Here is a 24137-nt window from a genome sequence, read left to right on the forward strand (position 1 = left end):
AACTTCTTTCACCTATATAAGTCCACGTACACTAAAAACATCAACAACGAAGATAGATCGGGAGTTCCGCCGCCGCAAGCCTCTGTAGCCACCAAAAACATCTCAGGAGCCCGTTCCGGCACCCTGCCGGAGGGGGAACCCATCACTGGTGGCCATCTTCATCATCTCGGTGCTCTCCATGACGAGGAGGGGGTAGTTCACCCTTGGGGCTGAGGGTATGTACCACTAGCTATGTGTTTGATCTCTCTCTCTCTCTCTCTCTCTCGTGTTCTCTCTCTCATGTTCCCTCTATGGTACGATCTTGATGTATAGCGAGCTTTGCTATTATAGTTGGATCTTATGATGTTTATCCCCCTCTACTCTCTTGTGATGAATTGAGTTTTCCTCTTGAAGTTATCTTATCGGATTGAGTCTTTAATGATTTGAGAACACTTGTTGTATGTCTTGCCGTGCTTATCTGTGGTGACAATGGGATATCATGTGCCACTTGATGTATGTTTTGGTGATCAACTTGCGGGTTCCGCCCATGAAGCTGTGCATAAGGGTTGACACACGTTTTCGTCTCGACTCTCCGGTAGAAACTTTGGGGCACTCTTTAAAGTACTTTGTGTTGGTTGAATAGACAAATCTGAGATTATGTGATGCATATCGTATAATCATGCCCACGGATACTTGAGGCGAAAATGGAGTATCTAGGTGACATTAGGGTTTTGGTTGATTTGTGTCTTAAGGTGTTATTCTAGTACGAACTCTTGAATAGATCGATCCGAAAGAATAACTTTGAGGTGGTTTCGAACCCTACCATAATATCTTCGTTTGTTCTCCGCTATTAGTGGCTTTGGAGTGACTCTTTGTTGCATCTTGAGGGGTTGTTATATGATCTATCTATGCTATTATTGTTGAGAGAACTTGCACTAGTGAAAGTATGAACCTTAGGCCTTGTTTCCTATCATTGCAATATAGTTTACGCTCACTTTTATCATTAGTTACCTTTCTGTTTTTATAATTTCAGATTACAAATACCTTTATCTGCCATCCATATTGCACTTGTATCACCATCTCTTTGCTGAACTAGTGCACCTACACAATTTACCATCGTATTGGGTGTGTTGGGGACACAAGAGACTCTTTGTTATTTGGTTGCAGGGTTGTTTGAGAGAGACCATCTTCATCCTACGCCTCCCACGGATTGATAAACCTTAGGGCATCCACTTGAGGGAAATTTGCTACTATCCTACAAACCTGTGCACTTGCAGGCCCAACAGCGTCTACAAGAAGAAGGTTGTGTAGTAGACATCAACCTCTTTTCTGGCACCGTTGCCGGGGAGGCTAGGTAAACGACACTCACACCCCGTTAACTAAGCTCTTTTCTAGCGCCGTTGCCGGGGAGGTGAGTGCTTGAAGGTATATCTTTGGATATTGCAATCGGATCTTTTTGTTTCTTGTTTTATCACTAGTTTAGTTTATAAAATAAAACTAAAAAATGGAATTGAGTTTGTCTCATATGCTTCATCTTTTTAATATCTTTCGTGAGAATGATGGTAAGGAAAATTGTGCTCAAGTGCTAGAAGAAGAAATCTATAAAATGTTTGTCACTAAATCTTTGAATGATGAGCATGATTGCAATGTTGTTAGTATGAATTCCTTGAATATCCATGATTCTAATTATATGCAAAGCCACAAGCTTGGGGATGCTATGTTTGAGGAATATAATATTGTTTGTCCCCCAAGTTTTGATGAGCAAATTTATTATGATGAAAGCATGCCTCTTATTTATGATGATTATATTTATGAAAGTGGGTTTGGAAGAGTGTCGACTTTAGGAAGTAGTGATCCCACTATTTTGGAGGATATTGAATCTTAATATGATCAATATGAAAGTGGATTTGGAAGAGTGTCAACTTTATTTAGTGATGATTCCACTATTTCAGAAGAGGTTCCAATTAATTTTGAGAACAAAGTTGCTATCTATGATGATTATTGTGATGACTTGTATGCTATTAAGAATAATGATATCCATGAAACTTTTCATCATGATTTTCGTTTTCAATTGGATTATGCTTCACATGATAATTATTTTGTTTAGTTTGCTCCCACTACTTTTAATGAGAAGAATTTTGCTTATGTGGAGAGTAGTAAAATTTCTATGCTTGTAGATCATGAAAATAATGCTTTAGGTACCGGTTATATTGTTGAATTCATTCATGATGCTACTGAAAATTATTTTGAGGGAGGAACATATGCTTGTAGGAATTGCAATAATATCAAGTTTCCTCTCTATGTGCTTAAAATTTTGAAGTTATGCTTGTTTTACCCTCCTATGCTAGTTGATTATTGTTCCCATAAGTTGTTTGCTCACAAAATCCCTATGCATAGGAAGTGGGTTAGACTTAAATGTGCTAGGCATATTCTTCATGATGCTCCCGTTATGTTTCAATTCTTATCCTTTATGTGAGCATCATTGTCATCATCATGCCTAGCTAAAAAGGCATTAAAGAAAAGCGTTTGTTGGGAGGCAACCCAACCTTATTTTTGTTCCTTGCTTTTTGTTCCTGTTTAGTAATAAATAATTCATCTAGCCTCTGGTTAGATGTGGTTTCATGTTTTAATTAGTGTTTGTGCCAAGTAGAACCTTTGGGAAGACTTGGTGAAGTTTATGTGATATTTCTGTAAAAAACAGAAACTTTTACACTCACGAGAATAGCTGCCATTTTTTACTGGAGAGTGTTTTTAGGTTGATTATTTTTGCAGATGATTAATAGACAAATTTATCAGGTCCTCCAACTTATTTCAGAAATGTTTGAGTTCCAGAAGTATACGTTTGATACATATTACTACAGGCTGTTCTGGTTTTGACAGATTCTGTTTTTATTGTGTTGTTTGCTTATTTTGATGAATCTATGAGTAGTATCGGAGGGTATGAACCATAGAGAAGCTATAATACAGTATATAATACACCAATATGAATTTAGAATGAGTTCATTACAGTACCTAAGTGGTGGTTTTATTATCTTATACTAACGGAGCTTATGAGTTTTGTGTTGAGTTTTGTGTGGTTGAAGTTTTTAAGTTTTGGGTAAAGATTCGATGGACTATGGAATAAGGAGTGACAAGAGTCTAAGCTTGGGGATGCCCAAGGCACCCCAAGGTAATATTGAAGGACAACCAAGCAACTAAACTTGGGGATGCCCCGGATGGCATCCCCTCTTTCGTCTTCGTTCATCGGTAACTTTACTTGGAGCTATATTTTTATTCGCCACATGATACGTGTTTTGCTTGGAGCGTCATTTTATTTTATTCGTATTTTCTTGCTGCTATTTATAATAATGTTTTGCATCTATATTTTCAATAAAATGTCAAGGATAGCCTTTACATGCTTATTTTGCCAGTATACATGTTGCTGTTTGAAAACAGAAAGTTTACCGCTGTTGCAAAAATTCCCTAGAAAAGTCAGAGAGTGATATAATGTTGAATATTTTTGAATAATGAGATCTGATAAAGCTTTTACAGCATAGTATTTTTCTTATAATTTTTGGAGTTAGGGAAGTATGATGAATCTTGCATTCTTTACAGACTATACTGTTTTGGCAGATTGCTGTTATGGTTGCATTGTTTGCATATGCTTGCTTGTTTAATGATTCTATTATAGAATAGGAGTATTAAATATGCAGATACATTTAGTATTCAATGTTGAATAATAATGTTAGTAATTTGTTACATTAGAAAATGATAAGGTTTTGCATTGTTTATACTAACTTATCTCACGAGTTCTTGTTGAGTTTGGTGTGGATGAAGCTTTCGAGATTTAGGAAACCGTGACATGAAAGGAATTAAGGAGACACAAAAGCTCAAGTTTGGGGATGCCCAAGGCACCCCAAGATAATATTTCAAGAAGTCTCAAGCATCTAAGCTTGGGGATGTCCCGGTAGGCATCCCACCTTTCTTCTTCAACAACTATCGGTTAGTATCGATTGAACCTAAGTTTTTGCTTCTTCACATGAGTTGTGCTATCCTTTAAATGACATTTTTATTTTGCTTTGCTTGCTGTTTGAATAAATACCAAGATCTGAAATTCTTTAATGAGAGAGAGTCTTCACATAGTACATAATTATTTAGCTACTCATTGATCTTCACTTATATCTTTTTGGAGTAGTTTGTCATTTACTCGTGTGCTTCACTTATATCCTATGAGTAGACAGTTTAATGAGTTGAATGTCATAAATCTGAAATTATATATGTCTCATTTGCTTATCCCATGGGGAGTAATGACTTCACATATAAGAAGTAGAGGTTGTAAATTTATTGAAGGTTAGCAAGCATTGTATTAGTCATTTGAACAATTCATGAAAGAATATCAAAGGAAGAGAGATTTCACATATAAATATACTATCTTAGACATCTTTTATAATTGTGAGCACTCATTAAGTATGACATGCTAAAGAGTTGATGTTGGACAAGGAAGACAACGTAATGGGTTATGTTTTCTCACATCTCAGTTAAAGTATATTGTCATGGATCATTCAAACATGTTGAGCTTGCCTTTCCCCTCATGCTAGCCAAAATTCCTTGCACCAAGTAGAGATACTACTTGTGCTTCCAAATATCCTGAAAACCTAGTTTTGCCATGAGAGTCCACCATACCTACCTATGGATTGAGTAAGATTCTTCAAGTAATTTGTCATCGGTGCAAGCAATACAAATTGCTCTTTAAATATGAATGACTTATTAGTGCAGAGAAAATAAGTTTTGTACGATCTTGTTATGGAAGCAATAAAAGCAACGGACTGGATAATAAAGGTCCATATACAAGTGGAATATAAAGTGACATTCTTTCGCATTAAGATTTTGTGTATCCAACCCTAAAAGCACACGGCAACCTCTGCTTCCCTCTGCGAAGGGCCTATCTTTGACTTTATGTCATTTACTTTATGCAAGAGTCAAGGTGATCTTCACCTTTCCCTTTTTCATTTTATCCTTTGGCAAGCACTTTGTGTTGGGGTGATCCTGATATATATATCTAATTGGATGTAAGTTAGCATGAACTATTATTGTTGACATCACCCAAAGGTGAATACGTTGGCAGGCAACACTATAAGCCCCTATCTTTCTCAGTGTTTGATTAAGACTTCATACCCACAAGTATTGCGTGAGTGTTAGAAATTGTAGAAGACTATATGATAGTTGAGTATGTCGAGTTTTCTAAATCAAAGCTCTGACATAGACCCTTCCTAAAAATAAGATGAATTGTAATTGTTTGATGACTGAGAAAGAAGTTTGCTAGTTTTCAAGAAAGTTTATGGTCTATGCTTTAACATGTGAATAGCTTGTTACTTGATGGTGAGAAGTTTTATGAGATGAACTACTGTTATGACATATAATCATGCTAGAAAAGGTGATTGAAATTATCATTGATCAAACTTGTGCACCTTCTAGCATTCACACTTCACAAATTCTTTCTTTATCATTTACCTACTAGAGGACGAGTAGAAATTAAGCTTGGGGATGCTGATACGTCTCCAACGTATATATAATTTATGAAGCATTCATGCTATTTTATTATCTGTTTTGGATGATTACGGGCTTTATTATGCACTTTTATATTACTTTTGGGACTATACTATTAACCGGAGGCCCAACCATATTGTTGTTTTATTGCTTGTTTTAGTATTTCGTAGAAAAGGAATATCAAACGGAGTCCAAACGGAATGAAACCTTCGAGAGCGTGATTTTTGGAAAAGATATAATCCGGGAGACTTGGAGTTCATGTCGGGGAAGGTTCGAGGAAGCCAGGAGATAGGAGGGCGCGCCCACCCCCTGGGTGTGCCCCCTGCCTCCTGGGCCCCTCGAGCACCCCCCGGCCGACTTTCGCCTATATAAGTCTACGTACCCTAAAAACATCAACAACGAAGATAGATCGGGAGTTCCGCCGCCGCAAGCCTCTGTAGCCACCAAAAACCTCTCGGGAGCCCGTTCCGGCACCCTGCCGAAGGGGGAACCCATCACCGGTGGCCATCTTCATCATCCCGGCGCTCTCCATGACAAGGAGGGGGTAGTTCACACTCAGGGCTGAGGGTATGTACCAGTAGCTATGTGTTTGATCTCTCTCTCTCGTGTTCCCTTTATGGCATGATCTTGATGTATCGCGAGCTTTGCTACTATAGTTGGATCTTATGATGTTTCTCCCCCTCTACTCTCTTGTGATGAATTGAGTTTTCCTCTTTAAGTTATCTTATCGGATTGAGTCTTTAATGATTTGAGAACACTTGATGTATGTCTTGCCGTGCTTATCTGTGGTGACAATGGGATATCATGTGCCACTTGATGTATGTTTTGGTGATCAACTTGCGGGTTCCGCCCATGAACCTATGCATAAGGGTTGACACATGTTTTTGTCTCGACTCTCCGGTACAAACTTTGAGGCCCTCTTTGAAGTACTTTCTGTTGGTTGATACTTGAGGTGATAATGGAGTATTTAGGTGACATTAGAGTTTTGGTTTATTTGTGTCTTAACGTGTTATTCTAGTACGAACTCTTGAATAGATCGATCTGAAAGAATAACTTTGAGGTGGTTTCGTACCCTACCATAATCTCTTCGTTTGTTCTCTGCTATTAGTGGCTTTGGAGTGACTCTTTGTTGCATGTTGAGGGATTGTTATATGATCTATCTATGTTATTATTGTTGAGAGAACTTTCACTAGTGAAAGTATGAACCTTAGGCCTTGTTTCCTATCATTGCAATACCATTTACGTTCACTTTTATCATTAGTTACCTTGCTATTTTTATAATTTCAGATTACAAATACCTTTATCTACCATCCATATTGCACTTGTAACACCATCTCTTCGCCCAACTAGTGCACCTATACAATTTACCATTGTATTGGGTGTGTTGGGGACACAAGAGACTCTTTGTTATTTGGTTGCAGGGTTGTTTCAGAGAGACCATCTTCATCCTACGCCTCCCACGGATTGATAAACCTTAGGTCATCCACTTGAGGGAAATTTGCTACTGTCCTACAAACCTGTGCACTTGCAGGCCCAACAACGTCTACAAGAAGAAGGTTGTGTACTAGACATCAAGCTCTTTTATGGCGTTGTTGCCGGGGAGGCTAGGTAAACAACACTCACACCCCGTCAACTAAGCTCTTTTCTGGCGCTGTTGCCGGGGAGCTATTGAGGCTGAGGAACTCCTGTCCAAGATTCTGGAGGAAAATCCGACACTTACGGAAGAGGAGTTCGAAAAGCTCAAGGACACTTGCGCTACCGAGGCAACCAAGACTAAGGCTGCGAAATTCAAGAGGCTTCAGCAAAGGAACATGGGGAAGCATCACCTCGAAAGCCGTGGCTACCTCGGTAAAAGGCCCATATGGGATAAGGAGGACGAGGAACATGAAGCCGCGGGTATCCCAGACCCCTTCGCTAAGTTCACTAACCCCTTGGAGTGTGACTTCATCCGGGCCCGCTACAAGTGGGACAAGGAAAAGAAGGTTTTTTACACGTACCAGATCACAAGGAGATTGATTAGACTACTAGTAATTATTCTTTTACCACCTTACCATTTAGCTCCAAATCTAGTCACTACACATTCCTAAACGGTTCACATTCCTTCTGCAGGAGAAGCAACACCAGCTTGCAGCCGAAAGCCCTACTTCTCCGATGAGGCCCAAGTGGGACAACCCTCTCCGGGCCTTGAACGAACTTAAGGGACTCCCTTTGGGCCAGCGGTCGCAATATGGTCGTGTGCACGGTGCTGGAGACGGCGCCACATGGAAGGTGTTTTACAACGAGGGCCTGGAGGCCAAGAAGCAAAAAAGGAAGTTTGGTCAGGCAGACATCAACGAGAAGGTGAAGCTTGTGGTTGAGAAAAAAGCAGCTGAGGACGCAAAAAAACAGCCGAGGAGAAAAATGAGTTGCTACAGCAGGCAGTCAATGCAGCTGTAACTGCCAGTAGTTATGATTTCGCTACTAACTTGGTTCCAGCTATCATCAACTAGATGAAGGAAAATCCAGACAAGACGGTACATGATTTCCCGTTGCCCAGTTTCATTGCGAGCAACTCCGTGAACAACAACACCACCGCACCATCACTTGATCACGCAACCGGGCCTTCTCTCGCACTCGCTCCCGCTCATAGCAGCCCGTCCTCAGTCTCTGGCACGCTAGGTGGGCCTTCTTCTTTGGCTGAGCTCGACGCCCTCACGGTAATTACATGTCGCACCAACATATATAATATATATATATATATATATATATATATGTATATATATAATATTCCATTTTCATTGCCTTTCGGATGTTTTACGCCACAGACATGTGTTTGCAGGCTGACGAAACCCCGTGCACCATACTCTATTTGATCAAAGGCCAGAAGGTGGACGCGGGAAAGGGGGTGATAATGAACCCCTTGCAACCCATGTTCCACATCCAGCCGATCCCCGCTGGGCACTTCAGGGTTAACTTGTCCAGTGTGAAATCGGGGCACGAGGATTTGCCTCCTCTAGTACGGCATGTGGGAGAGGACGACGAGACCCCGCCGCGGATTGGAAGCTGCAAGGGTTGGGTGCTGCTATGGCCGAAGAATCTTCTTCATCTGGAGCCGGCCGATAGCACACCAATAACCACACATAAACAAACATGTGCGGAGACCACCCCCCCTACGCAATTACTAGCTCCTGTAGTGCCAGGTGAGAGCGGCGGACGATGTGATGAAGGGGGTGCAATAGTACTGGCTGATGTAATCGGTCCTTTAGAACATAGAATGGATAATGAGACGGAGGTCGACCCAATGGCTTTCCTCAATACAAACGTGTATGAGTGTGACTTAGATATGATGAGTCAACCATATGACGAATCGGGCTATCAGCATGCTAATGAGGATATGGATGATCTTCCCGGGCAGGAAGGTCGTAGCAGGGATTGCAAGAAGTCTCTCTTCATGAAATCCTCGCAGGACACGCTTGAAGATGCCGCCTCAACACAGGCTCAACTAGCCGGGGGTTGTACAATGCTTAGCCCGACAACAATGGGGCAGGGGTTAAGGAAGGGTCTGGAAGGTGTGCCCAAGAAAAAAGAGAGGAAGAGATCGAGGAAGATAGCTGCCCCCAAACAAGCCAGAGCACATAGCAGCCAGACGATGGATTCTGAAGAGCTTGTACCCGCGAAAGGTGCAGCCATGTTCCATCTCACGGGCGAGCCGATGCTACCGCCAAAACTGTTGGAGGCACTATCAGGGGATCTCAGGAGACTGCATGACCATGTGTTGTCGACTGAGAAAATCCTACTAGCCTCGAAGGATCCAAAATATCCGACATAAGCGGCCCGTGTGCCTGAGGGGAAGTGCTACGTCGACACATGGCCCGCAGAAGTGTTCTTCCTGCGGATTGACCATATCTTTGAGACGTTTCTGACAAGGCGGCTCGATTTTACAATCCTCCGCCTTTTTGCGCTACATATGAGCTCTGTCATGAAGAGAGAAGAAGTCTCGCAAATCTGTGTGGCGGATCCGTACTACATGCACGAGTCTTTCTTGAGTCTCGGCGAATTTGAGCGTGAAACCGCTAGGGACCACCTCCAAAACTTCATGGTACAGAATAAGGACCAAGAAATTGTCCTCCTGCCTCATCATCCAAAGTAAGTCAGTTCCGGACAACCCTTTCATACATTTCAATCATTCCTTCTCGCTCATATGGAGAATAATTTGAGGTGTCTTTTCCCCGCAGCAACGGGCGCGCCGTCCTTATCGTTCTTTACCTGCGAGTCTCCCATGCCGTGTATTTCGACCCTTCCAGAGACTACAAGAAGAAATACTACACCCACATAATGAATATTCTAGATGATGCACTCCACGGCTTCAGCATTAGAGGTGGCCACGTGCAGATCAGGAAACAAAGGAACAAGAAGATGGGTTTCGCGCATAAAACTAACTTCTGCTGCATCCATGTCCCAAAACCAAGCAAGAAAGATGGATTCTACATCCTCCATCTCATGATTGAGTTCAGCATGGATCACCAAAAGCTTCGCATGACAAGCAGAAATGATGATCATATCCACAAGTGGGTAGAATTTCATGGAGAAGTGGATTATAAACTTAGAGATGACTTCTTTCGCATCCAAAGGGACATTGCGACGATCATCACGAAAGAAGTCATCGATGAGAAGGGGATGTTCCACCACGACCCTATATCGCGAGCTGACGTCCGAACTCGCATAGGCATGCAAGGTCATGACCTCACGCCGTTCAAGAAGCTAGGGTCCATCCTTGATGATATGGAAGGATGGAACTTCTAGTGATTTACGATGCCAATGATGATGATATGTGTCGGTTGAACTTGTATACTTTCTGTAGCGATGAAACTTTGTGATGTCCACGGTCCCTCCCGAACTTGCGTAATGCTACTTTGTTAGTTTGGGTACGATGACCTGCGTACCTCTAGTTAATTAGTTTGCGTACTGTATGTTGCATCCAGTTGCTAACCCTTTCTTTTTCGTGTTGCTCTAGTATATTTTGTTGCATATGATTGTACATCCTCTTGATGAAGATGCATTTCTAACATGTACCTAGCTTCTTGATAGAGAGATGGCAATGCTATGTCATGTACAAAGGGAAGGTTCCGGGGGTGTACAACGAGTGGCCTGAGTGTCAGGTGCAAGTGAATGGGGTCTCGGGCGCCAGCCATAAAGGCTTCAAAAGAAGACAAGAAGGAGAAGCTAGTTACTTGAGGTTCACGCTAGCACGAGAGAGGACTCGTAACCGCCGCCTCATGTACTGCATAGTTCCGCTCTCACTCATAGTGATAGCTCTTCTCGCGTATATCATTGTTTAGATGGATGACATTGTAGTTGCAAGTATTCGAGACTTGCATGTATTGCTATTTCCGAGATGATGACGAGATACCACTTTGTGTTGGATGATGATTATGATGAGACTATTTCTATGTATATGCTATGATTACATTTGTGATCTCGCAGCCATTTGTATGTGTATCATGATGGCATTTGTATGTGCTAAATATTCTTGTATAAAGCCTGTTCAAATACAAAACAAATATGCAGAAAAAAAATAAAAAACTACTAAAATTAGTAGTAGCGAGTGGAGAAATGTTAGCAGCAGCGTGACAGTAGCAGTAGCGCATCCAGGCAAAGCGCGCTAGAGCTATTAGCAGTAGCGAGCTTACATGCAGCACGCTGCTGCTACACTTGTATCGCAGTAGCGCGGGCGTGCACGCGCTGCTGCTATGGGTTAGCTGTATCGCCTTATCAATAGCGTCGGACCCCGCGCTACTGATATACCTAAAACCCGCGTTGCTACTAGGCTTTTCCCTAGTAGTGTCGGACCGACCAAGCCTTTGGTTTGTCTTTGGCCGTGAAGGTTATTGTCGTGTCGTTCCATGGGCTCGGTGCGGTAACTTGGTGGACTTCGGCGAGGTCGCGGCGCGCCCGTTTGCGCCGATTGTTCGAAGACCGTGAGGACGCTACAGTTGTCCCTCTCCGGAGAGTATTTATCTGGAGTTGTGGTGAGGATAGCCTCTCCACTTTTGCTACTTGTCGGAGTACCCAGCATGTGTGAAGGCTATGGGTTGGGACTATGCGTGGAGTGGCGTGCATTAGGCAGGGCTTGTCCAGCAGTTCGTCAAGAACGGACCTGTGTCCCGTGAAGAGATTATTTTTCCTACCCATAGACTGGTGGTCGGGTGACCCGCCAGGATGTATCCATTTAGTCCGGGCCACATGTCAAGCATTTGGTAAACGAGCATTTAACAGGCTGAAATACAAACCTGGCTTAGAAGGGTCCAAAAGAACAGAGGCCTGTTAACAGGCCTGATCCGATATGGGCCGTGATTTGGCCCAAAACACGACATGCTATGAACGGGCCTGATATAATATGGACCTCAATTTGACCAAAAACATGGCAGGCTGTTAACAGGCCAGCCCACCAGTGTCTAAAAAAATATGGTGGGCCTTTAGCTGGGCCGACCTTTTTACCTTAAATGGGCCACTATTGGGCCATGCCACGTGGCGACTTATCATAGGTGTGTCCCGTCCATTGTAGGGATGACATCTGTCCCAACGATGAGCCGGCACGTGGTTCCTCTGGCCAATGAGAAATTTACACGTGGAAAATCCCTATTGGTCATGGCTGTTAGCGGGCTATCAGATTCAAAACCGGACCCAATAGCTTAATGGTGACCCGTTACGGTGGATGCCACATGTCGGTCACCCTTGATGAAAACACTTCCATGACGCGCGATTTATCGTCATGGAAGTGGACACTTCTGTGATGATAGTTTTCGTAATGTCATGGAACACTTCTACGATAGCACAGGTATGACTATCTTGATTCTGTCATAAAATCATCATGGATGTACATGCATGACAGAAAACGTGACCTACTGTGACAAACACGTATCATCACGGAAGTGTATTTTTTTGTAGTGCTAGGTGGAGGTGAAGGCATGAGTTCAAATTTTACTCCTCTGGTTGCTTTTCACGCCAAGACAAAACCCCTTTGTCAAATAAGCTATGGCCCACAGTCTCCTCTTCTTATACATCCGTCTCAACCATGTTACTATTTTTTCTGACTGCCATATTTTGGAAAACATGTGACATCTCTCCTCAAACGTGGTCGTGGACATGCTGTAGTATAGAAGAGTTCGGAACTCCTTCAAGGACTTGTGACTGAGGTGAATCTTCATATTTTTTTTCTATATGCCACGTACATATATTGTGCCACACATCTGGCAAGACTTCGCAAATTGCCTTGATCATCGCAGCATCGGCATCCGTGATTACACTCTTCGGTAGCTTTTGACACATGGACCTCAGAAAAATCTACAGCAGCCACACATATGTCTCTTCGGTCTCGTCCGAAACTATGGCACAACCAAAAACTGTGGTCTTCCGGTGATTGTTAAGACCAACAAAAGGTATGAATGGCATACCATAGCGGTTCATCTTGTATGTGTTGTAAAATAGAAGCACGCCGCCGAAGTCCTCATAGTCATTATGAGACTGGGAGTCACACCAGAACATCCTATTTATATGACCTTCCTTATCTAGCTTGTACTCGAAAAAGAAGCTAGGATCCCTCTCTTTCCTACTGGCCATGATGCCTATGGCTGTGGCAGCATCACCTTTTGAAAGCAACTTCCTCTTCTCCCTGGAGCAAAGGTTGTATATATCACGCCTGCTAAAACCAACACCGCCATACCATACATGTTTGTTGACGAAGGAATCCATAATATCATGAATTCTAATCCCTGCGGCTCCCATGGACATTATCTCAGCTTTCTAGTACTCTTTGATTTTTCTATGGGACCAAAGAAAAGGTACCTCGTCCGGTCTTGCCATCATATGGCTATGCTTTTCCTCAAACTTTCGACATACCAAATCCCACGCTTTTGGTCAAGCTTGATGGCCAGGTGCGCTTCGTAAAAGCAGCATGTCTCGGCTCTGAGCCTACGGGTGTGTACTTCCTCGGTTAGCAACTTGCTGTCATGTTTCCCTTCTCTGGAACAAACAAACTACCTATAACGCATATGACGTGACTCGGTTTTGCTATACCTGACCTTATCCTTTCTAATGCTGAAACCATTATCTCTTGCATAGTTGTTGTAGAAATCAAATGCATCAACGTGAGACATAAAAGTCATTTCCATTATCTGCATAAACATATCCCTCTTATCATCTGCACTGGCAGTATCTTGGACATTCTTTGCCCCCTCATCTTGTGTCACCTACACAATCAAAACATAACCATGAAAACAATTTTCAATGGTTTACATTACTTCCATACAACATTGACTACATACATACCTCACTCATGATGATCGACGGCTGCAACTCCCCAGAATCAGGTGCATCTAATGATTCGTCGTTAAGGCATGTCTCCGTGTCGGATTCACTGTAATAGTCGTACGCATTATGACATTCGAAAATGAGCTGAAAAATACAACACAAATACATAATTACATATCATATAATATTCCAGGGAAACATGCCAACAAAAAATTCTACTTCCGTACCTGACTAATGTAATATTCATTCGAGAGCTCCGAGTTGTTTTCCTGACCATCATCAAGCTTATCCATCTATAAATCTTCAACACAAAAATATAATGTTGTCCGATGCCACCAAAAAATTACAACAGCCACTCACATTAAGATCTTCCCATTCGTTCCCATTCTCTGACCAATCTCCACGATCTGAATTTTCATCATCTGACCAATCTTCTATCCAGTCTTTCATCAGTTTTCCAAACTCCATGTCTAGCATGATATCAGTTAACTCATCATCCGCAAATTTCCTACAACAAATAATATGTATCATCACATGTGCAAACATTATAAATACTGAAATATACAACACATAGCACACGATAATGGATGTTATGTAAACTACCCCAACCGAGGGCGTTTAGATCTTGCAAACCTAGTAAGGAAGATGGCCACGGCACCCGTCGTGATCACTTTGAATCGCGAGGAGCAGCACTGCAAAACCTTGCTAGATCTGAGATTACCTCTACCACCGGATACCTAGGTTAGCCGCCACATCAAATAAGGATAGTCGTGGTGCACACAGCCGACGGCAACCGACGCTACATTAACCCTAGACTGAAGAAACCCAGATCACGAGGAGCACCACTACCGGAACAAGGTCCACGATCGCCTGCACCGCCGGGTAGCTAGGTTTACCCGCCCCGGTAGGTTAACCACTACCATGAAGACGACGGCAGTTCGTTAGATGTTGCCGCGAGCGAGACTAATGGGGGACGCGGGATCTGATACCTGTGAGCGCTGGAGATTCATGATGTTGCCGCACCTGCTGTTCGACGAGATCGTCGGCGATGAGATAGCCGCCGTTGGAGATCTACTACGTGAATTATGGAGTTGCGTGAATGCTCGCGAGATTGATGGAGCTGCATGAATGATTGGATTCGGCAGGTCTTACATGGTCGTGGGGTCGTGTGATGTTTTTTTCAGATGAGGGTACTGTACGTATACGGTCTGGGTTATACAGGGCTAGACAGGGATTGGATCTGGGCGACGGCGGTCCAGGAAAAAAAATAAACTCACGGGGACAAGAATACCCCTCCAAAATTAGGTTAGGGGGAGCACTGAAGCAGGGCTCAGTCAGTACAGCATAGTACATCAGAGATCTAGTGGACTGCTTTAAAATAGTATGGAGAGAATATAGAGGCACCCACATGAATCCATGTATGCATGCAACTGGTCTTTATACTAGTACCTGAGCAAGCAAGATCGATCGGTCCGTTGACGACGAAGCAGGCACTCGACGTAACGTACACGTAGCAGATCATGGTATTTAGGGCCTGTTTGGTTCTAATAAGTTACCTGACTTATAAGTCAGGTGACTTAAAACTAGTGACTTATAAGTCATGTATGTTTGGTTGTCACCTGAGTTATAAGTCACCTGAGACACCTTCCCCACCAATCCACATCATGCAGGTGGTCGGACCCATGCAAAAGGGGGTGACTTATAAGTTTTAAGTTGGGGTGAAGCAACTTATGACTTATAAGTTGGGGTGACTTATAAGTCAGGTCTGTTTGGCAAAATAAGTCACTTTTTTCACTTTTCGACTTATAAGTTGGTGAATTATTTGGAACCAAACAGGCCCTTAACTAGACTAGTGCTATTGTCAACTTGGTGCCGGATCAAATCCAAGTCCACTGTATATGCAACCCTTCTTATCTGGTGGAGAGATCGAGTGACCGACACATGCACGGCCGGGCGAATAAGCACGCAGCTGCATGCGCACATCGATGGACAGTTATTTTCTACTGCCACCACGGCGGCACTTGCTCGATCTTTGACAACAATATACAATGATCTTTTTTTCGAACCGGGCTAACCCCCTTTCCATTACTTAGAACGGAAATACAACAGTCTGGGAACCGAACAGGGAGAAGGGGAGAGCGAGTTCGACGCACTACCAGGAAACCCACCGCACTCGCCCGCCATCGAAACGAGTGCTATGGGGCGAAAACTTGGTAGCACCATACAACTAGCCCTATTATAGCAGGCAGCCAAAAGATCCACAAATCTTTTGAGATGAATACAACCCAGGAAAGTTTTTAAACGCCGCACTTTTGGCATCAAACGACGAACAGGACGAAGAGGTAGCAGAAATGTCGCTTTTGGGAGGTAATCAGCTTGAATCTCCAATCTTGACAGTCGCATCACAGGTCCTCATCAGCATCAGAGTCCCGTTGCGAATCATCTCCGCCCCTGCACGCAGTAGCTTGGCGTCGCCCTCGCCCTGAAGACCTGCCCAATAGAGTAGAAAAGAAACCACCGTAAAAACAATCTCAAAAGGGGTTTTGATCATTCTCTTCTCAAAAGTAGCACTGTTGTGCGCCAACCAGATGGACCAAGTGACAGCACCCAAGGCCACAGTATAGAAGGAATCGTAACTGGGCAGAAAAGAGTATCACCACACAAAGAACTTCCATTGGTTTCTAGGACAAAGGTCAGTCCCGAGGGTCACTCCAATAGATTGCCACACAACCCTAGCAACGGGGCAATCAAAGAACAGATGCTGAGAAGTTTCGATCTGCTGGCAGAAGGAACACACAGGGTTCCGTGGCCACTTGCGCTGACGCATCACTTGCCTTGTTAAGATAGCATCTTGTGAAAGTTGCCAGAGGAAGATCTGGATTCTAAGTGGAATCTTAGCCTTCCAGATCCACTTAAAGTTGCACCCACTAAGGGGTTTTTCGAGCCACTTATACATAGACTTAGTGGTGTACTTACCCGATTTGTTCAGTCCCCAGTACAGAGAGTCATGGGTGTCTGACTGACGCATGCCATGGACCTGATCGCGGAGATCAGCCCATTGCTTCATGAGATCTGAGTCTAGTCTTCTGCGAAAGAAGTTGGAACAAACTACAGACCCCATTTTATCCAGGGTACAATTCTGGTCGACAGAAATGTCAAACAGGCGAGGAAATTGTTCCTAAAATGGGGCCAGCCCATTAATAGAATCTTTCCAAAGCTTGGTCAGATTACCGGCTCCCACATGTATTATTCTGCCTATCATATATAGGTTCTTAATAGTCAGCATGTTTTTCCAGCAGGGTGAATCAGAGAAATGAGGACTCACCGTCGCAATAGTTTGATCACGCAGGTATCTAGCCCTGACAATATCTTGCCAGATCCCATTCTGGGTGTCTAGTTTCCACCACCACTTGAGCATAAGACTGATATTATGTTTGCATAAATCTTTAACTCCGAGTCCACCCTTATCTTTAGATCTACAGACTCTATTCCACCTAACAAGGTGGTATCTGCATTTCTTTTGGCACCCTTGCCAGAAGAATCTCCTCCTATGTTTGTCTAATTTTTCCACGAAGGTTTTGTTCATTAGCCACATAGACATGTGGTAAAGCGACAGTTGTGTGACTACCGAGTCTAACAAGGTGTGTCCCCCATCCATGGAGGCAGCATTACCAACCCAAGCATCAAATCTGAGGAGGTATTTGTCAACAATGAAATCTCAGTCAGAGTTCCTGAGAGCTGTAAAACTAACTGGCGTACCCAAGTATTTAAGGGGAAACTGGCCTATGTCACAATTGAAGAGATCAGAATAGGCATTGGTGATCTGGGCATCCCCACCCACCGTTAGAACTCACTTTTATGAAAATTAACTTTAAGACCAGACATCATCTCAAAGATGTATAACAGGAGTTTAAGGTTGGTAGCTTTTTATATATCATGCTCCAGACAGATGATCATGTCATCAGCATATTGCAGCACCGCAACCCCATGAGGAATTAAGTCCGAGGCCAGCCCCACTATGAGATTGTTTTTCTGGGCATTCTTAATCATCTTGGTTAGGCATTCCATAGCCAAGTTAAACAGGAAGGGTGAGTAGGGGTCCCCCTGACGCACCCCTTTGACACTTTGAAAGTAAGGTCCGACACAATTGTTTAATTTGATGCTAATCGTGCCATTATGCAGGATTTGTTTTACCCAACCACACCATTTAGAATCAAAACCTTGGAGTTCATGACACTCCAACAGGAAGTCCCAATTGACTTTGTCGTACGCTTTTTCGAAATCGAGTTTTAGAATCACCCCAACTCTCTGCTTGACATGAGTATAATTCAGAAGTTCATGGAGGGCTAGCACCCCATCCATTATACTTCTGCCTTTAACAAAGGCATTCTGGGTGGGACTGATAAGAATGTCAGCATACTTAGCCACTCTTCTATCCATAACTTTGGTGATCAACTTGTAGGGGCAACGGAGGAGGCAAATCGGGCGAAATTGTTGGATGCGGTCCGCCCCCGAGATTTTAGGAAGTAATGTAATGATGCCATAATTAAGACGCTGGACATCAAGGGTAACCTTATGAAAGCTATCAAATAGTCGCATGATGTCATTTTTGACAATATCCGAGCAACACTGATAAAATTCAGCAGGAATTTTATCAGGCCCTGGGGCTCTATTGACATCCATGTCAAACAGAGCATCTTTGACCTCTTGTTCAGAGAATTCCCTAATCACGACTGCATTGTTTTCAGCCGAAAGTTTCTCATTATTCTCCCAGATATCAAGATCCATGTGAAAGAGATTTCCAGGGGCCCGACCAAAGAGTTCTTTATAGAAACTAGTGGCATGGGTCAATAGGTTATCAGTGGCCTCGATCTCCACCTCTCCATATTTGAGAGCATGGATAGTATTTTTCCATTTGCGGCCATTATCTATTTTATGAAAGTAGTCCGTGTTGCAGTCTCCCCTGAGCAACCATCGTTCATGTGATTGCTGCAGCCAATAGATCTCTTCAGCAGCAAGCAGCTCATGAAGCTCAAAGCACACATTGAGTTTTCTACAATATAACTCCGGCAGCGAAGGGCCCTCCTCCTCTGCCTCTTCTAGTAACTCGAGCTCGAGACGTAGTTCCTCTTTTCGTTTTTTGGCATGACAAAATTTATCCGAGCCCCACCCTTTGAAATAAGACTTAAATCTTTTGAGCTTGATATTTAGAATATCAATGGGGTCCAAGGCAGCAACCCTTCTATTCCAGATATTAACCACTAGGTCAAAAAACCTGTCATCTTTGAGCCACGAGAGATCAAAACGAAACTCCCGGGCTTTGGTGGGTGTTATTTTTTCCCTTCAGTGTATATCAAGAGAGGATTGTGGTCAAATAATTCTCTAGCCAGTTTTCTCATGGAGACCAAGGGGAACATTTTCTCCCAAGAGTCAGACATCAACACCCTATCAAGTCTCTCGAGTGTGGGGTGGGATTGGTTATTGGACCAAGTATACTTACCCCCACTCATATAAATTTCCCTAAGGCCCAGGGTATTGGTGATGGAGTTGAAAAGGTCAGTCGATTTGGATTTATTCAACTTTTTATTCTTCTCACCAGTGTGTCTCAGAATGTTAAAGTCTCCCCCAACAATATAAGGAATATCAGTATTATGGCAAAAGGAAGCCAGCTCCATCCTCCCTATGCTCCTCATGAGCAGATCCATAGACCACCAGAAGGCTCCAAATCTTCTTGATTCTAAGGTCTTTAACACTTAATTGTAACACAAAATTCCCCTTGATGCATTTCATCAACTCCAGGTTGCTGCTGCGAATACCACAGAGAATGCCCCCAGATTTACCAATAGCAGGGATCCATTCCCAATGAAAAGAACTAAAAGGGTCAAGCCTTCTAAGAAGTTTGTGGGAGAAATATTTTTTCAAGGTTTCCTGTAATCCTATAAAGTCAATGGAATGGTCACTAATGATATCAGAGAGGCAGGTGGCCATCTCCTTCTTGCCCACCCCTCTGCAATTCCAAATGAGTCCACTCATTTGGAACGGGTAGTTTGTTTTCCGGCTCTGGTGACCCTACCAGGAAGCAGGGTAGAGTCACCTGGGATACCAGCAAAATCGTTTTTCTTCTTTTGACTCCTAGTCACAGGCCTAGGTAGTCGAACCTCCACTTTTTTCTTACTTTTCTTAGCGGATTTGGATTTCACTAGTTTGTCATTGACCACCTCATCCTCATCCAACCAGGCCAGATTTAGGGGGTAATTTTTACCCAGCCCATTAGTAATATACATCTCCTCATTATCTAAATTCTCCTGAATATTAGCTTTCTTATCAACCAAATTGGCTCTAACAACTTCCAATTCTCTCAAAATGTCAACACAAGCAAAATCATTATCAGGGATCAAAACACCCATTTTAGAAGCTCGACTAATAATTTCAGAATCAGCAAGAGCAACAAAGGCATTTTTGTCATTGAGGTTGGATTTACCTTTCATATCTCTTGCATTGATCAGATTCGCTGCTCTGGTTTCCATGTTCATGTGCTGGAGATGGGTGTTGCGCTGACTGAACCGAAGATGCAACTCAGGTGCAAGAGGAGGAGTAGGAATGATCTCCTCGCAGTCAGGGTGAGGGAGTTGTACCGTGTAGTCCATGGAAACTTTCAGGTCTGGTTCAGCATCTCCCACCACCTCGGAAATCTGAGATAAGTTAGAGATAACAGAAGTAGGAACAGAAGAAACAACTTCAGTTTGATTATTCACCTGCAGAGTGTGGCCACTAGAAGGAACTTGATCAACAGGATCACGCTCATAGTTGCCACTCGTAGGAGGAAAACACATGCCCAACTGTTGATCAGCAGTCATTTCCAGGGCCATCTTTTCAATCAGCAATGGACTATTGCCATCACTATTCTCACTCTCAGAAGAAGCACTGTCAGTAGGAAGATAATCCCCATCCTTTGGCGATGGCAAGCGATAGGCTTTTCCCCCACGATATGAGGAGGATTTGTTTTTATCATTACTGTCAGGGGATTTGTTGCCATCTTTAGGGGGTGATTCATTCCGTTTGCGCTTGGGGTTGGTATTGTTCTGGCCAGCGTAGTGCGGCACATGCACATGTTCTTCCTCACGGATTGTATTTCTCACCAGCACTTCTTCCACCTCATATTGAAAATGATAGAAACAACCCCCTAAACAGCCTTCAGCAGAGGTAGGCAGCTTATCAACCTCACGGCATCCTAGCTTGGCCCACACAGAGGAGGGGCGGTTGAGCGTCGACATGTCAATGTCCAGGGTCACCCCAACCAGTCCTCCGACATAAGCCACATTTTTGTCACACCGTTTGTTAGGAGGAATTTTACTGATTCTAATCCAAGCTACTTCAAGTAAACCCTCAGATTCTACATCCTCGGACCAAGGAGTAATGCGCACAACCACCCCCAGAGCCTTGAGAGGAATATATTCAACAAACAGAGCCTTATCCACCTCCCTTTGGTTAGGAAAACGCATCACATACTGTTGGGGGGCAATCAAGTGTGTTGAACATCTCCACCCCTGCCCAATATACTTCTCAAATTCATCTACCAGTTGTTTAGTGGTAATCTCCCCCTTCACAATCGTTATAATGACCTCGACTATCCTCTCACTAGTCTGACTACTAACAGAATAGTCATGGATATAATGGAAACCCTGCCCTTTAGCTTGGAAAGCGCACATCACAGGTATGCATTCCCAAGGGAGGAAATCAGTGCAAATCACGGATAAATGACCTCTCTTCTTGCATCTAACACATAGGGCTTGAGGACATTTCGCAGTAGGATGCCCAAAATGATTGCAGATTTGACAAAATCTCAGAAGAGGTAACTAACTGATCAGGGATAGGAGGAGGCTCACGCATCTTTTCAGGAGGAGCACTCTTTTCGGCGTTCTTGCCGCTCCCCTCAGCACCCCAGCGATCTTGGTGCGCTAGGTAGTCCTTCTACGAGCCAGCAGCCTTCTCCCAACGGTCGAAGCCCGTCTCGCCAGATCCCAACGGGGCAGTGGAGGAGGAGGCCCCCAACGCCGTCTTGCGGGTCCAGACGTGGCTATCGCGGCCATGCCCACGCCCGCCGCCGCCGCCTACAGTACGATCGTGGCCTCCCTCGTCGCCACGGCCCCGCCCTTCACCGCGGTTGAAACGGCCCGCACTACGACCATGCCGTTCCGCGCCAAACCCCTCCTCTCTCATCTTGGGTGGCTTGCAGGGTGAAACAGCAGCGGATCTAGGTGGGGAAGATGAACAACCAGAGCAAAAGATCTAGAATCGCCACGTATTTTCCCCTTCCACCAGGAGAAGGAGGGAAGAACCCTAGATTTCTCTCTCTCCGGCCTCTCCCAGAAGTGGAGAAGCCAGTCCTCCAGATCCAGAATGGGGGGGGGGCGAGAGGCAGCGGCGCCGTGATTTATACCAGGGGCCGAGTCTGGGACCCTAGCCGCGGCATGGTCATGGCAGTCGGATGCGCCCAAGCCCACGTGTCGCAGATCCGGGTGGGGGGAGCGGTTTTCCACCGGTCGGCGCCCCAGGATCCCCGAACCGGCCAGGAGGGGGGAGGGTACCGCGGTCTCCGTGAACCGCTCCCAAAACATGAGATCCGCCGCGGGAGAACGACGACTCGCCACGCACGGCGGCGCCGGCTCCCCGACTCTCCAGCGGGTGGCCCGTAGGTGAGAGGGGAGAAAGACGATCTCAAACCCTAGCAAAGTGGCACGGGAAGGGGATGATGTACCCGATGTCAATCACCTCATCGACACGCAGAAATCGAGCATCTACCGTGGTACCCCGATCATCGAGCAGCACCAATCGTAGAGCATCCTGTCGGAGAAGGAGTTCGCCGGTGGCGAAGGTGATGGAGCGCGCCGCCATGAGGTCCGGGGCGAACGTGACCCGCCAGCGCGCTGCCACCGGATGGGGATGTGGATGATCTGGGTCCGCCGGTGCTTCCTTATGCTCGTATATAAAGTGTGAACGTGTGATGCCAATATACGACGATCTTCAAACTGATTGCCTGTACGACCGGGGCGATGTGAGCGTTGCTGGCCGGCGGGTGTGACGCGCGGACACGGTACGAATCGTGTCGTTTTCAGCGTGCCGTGGTGAGCTTGGGAGGCGAGAGGGTGTGTATATCCGCGCCGGCAAATGTACCGTTCAGGCGTGTGGGTTTGAGAAGGTACGTACAAAACCTCTTCATGTGGACTGTGCATGCATGCCTGAGAAGGGACTACTACGTACGTACAAAAGCTGGATGATTAGTTTGTCGATGCATGCATCAAGACGTTAACTCAGGAGACAAAGTAACACGCCCACATGAGATCTTAATTTGCCGAATGGTTAGTACTAGTATACACGTATAGGTAGGCCATGGGTTGTCAGTTGGTGTGCACGTACCCCGCCCCATCCGCCAACTCAAGCCGGTTCGTCGTGTACGTGGCGCTGCCGTGTTTCGCCTCGTCACCGGCAAATTCCGCCACAGTGGGTGCCAGAATCCATTTGTGCATACGTACGATAGTAACTACACCGCACTGTGCAGGGAGACGTCGGGTCGTCCGGTGCGTCACGTTCTGGTGCCCGCTCGCCTGGCGACAGCAGCCGGGCACTGAGCGGTCAGGAGCCAGGAACAGGACCACGGCCGGAGCACGCACCCGGACGCGGCCACGGCTGGATGTCGTCGTCGCTCCAGCAGCTGTTGGTACCGATACCGATCGATTCCCCTGGGGGCGCATGCAAGTCGTATTGTCACTGTCCGGATTTGCATTGCAATGCAAGCTGGCCGGAGCGGAGTGCTGGTGCCGGCCGGCGGCAGGCGGCAGTCACGAGGGAGACGGAGGATTTCCATCTCGGCATCATGCCATTGCCCAGCCTGCAAGGCTGCTTGCTACGTCTACGTGCTCCCACATCGACGGTGACGGTGACTGTACACCACTGTTTCCCTCTCCTTTTAGATCGAGGTTCTACTATTTGGCAGTCTCCGGAACCCCGGGACAATGGGCTGCACGGGTCTATCGCCCCATTGATTTCGCCGTGGCATGCCCGCTCGGCTCGTGTCGCCTATCAACATAACGTAACGCTCGAACAGCGGTCCGTCGATCATCAAAATACGTATGTATCCTCCACGAAGACAGCCGTGCGTGCGTGATGGGCGTATATGTGGACAAAGACACATATACGTATATATGAAAACAGAATGAGCTGGTGCTGCATGCGACAGGTCAGGCTCGGGTAATCACTACTCCACCAGCATATAGCGAGTGTAGGGTAAGCCCGTACGTAGGGTTTTGGCCTTGCTCGACGACAACGGGACAACTTGCCGTTGT

General features: G+C 44.9%; 1 pseudogene; it reads right to left on the reverse strand.

Annotated features, from left to right (window-relative positions):
• Positions 1-16165: 16165 nt before the first annotated feature.
• LOC119292940 lies at positions 16166-22689 on the reverse strand (annotated as a pseudogene).
• Between the last annotated feature and the right edge of the window lie 1448 nt (positions 22690-24137).

Source organism: Triticum dicoccoides, chromosome 4B (genome assembly GCF_002162155.2).
Source record: "Triticum dicoccoides isolate Atlit2015 ecotype Zavitan chromosome 4B, WEW_v2.0, whole genome shotgun sequence".
Classification (NCBI taxonomy): Eukaryota; Viridiplantae; Streptophyta; class Magnoliopsida; order Poales; family Poaceae; genus Triticum; species Triticum dicoccoides.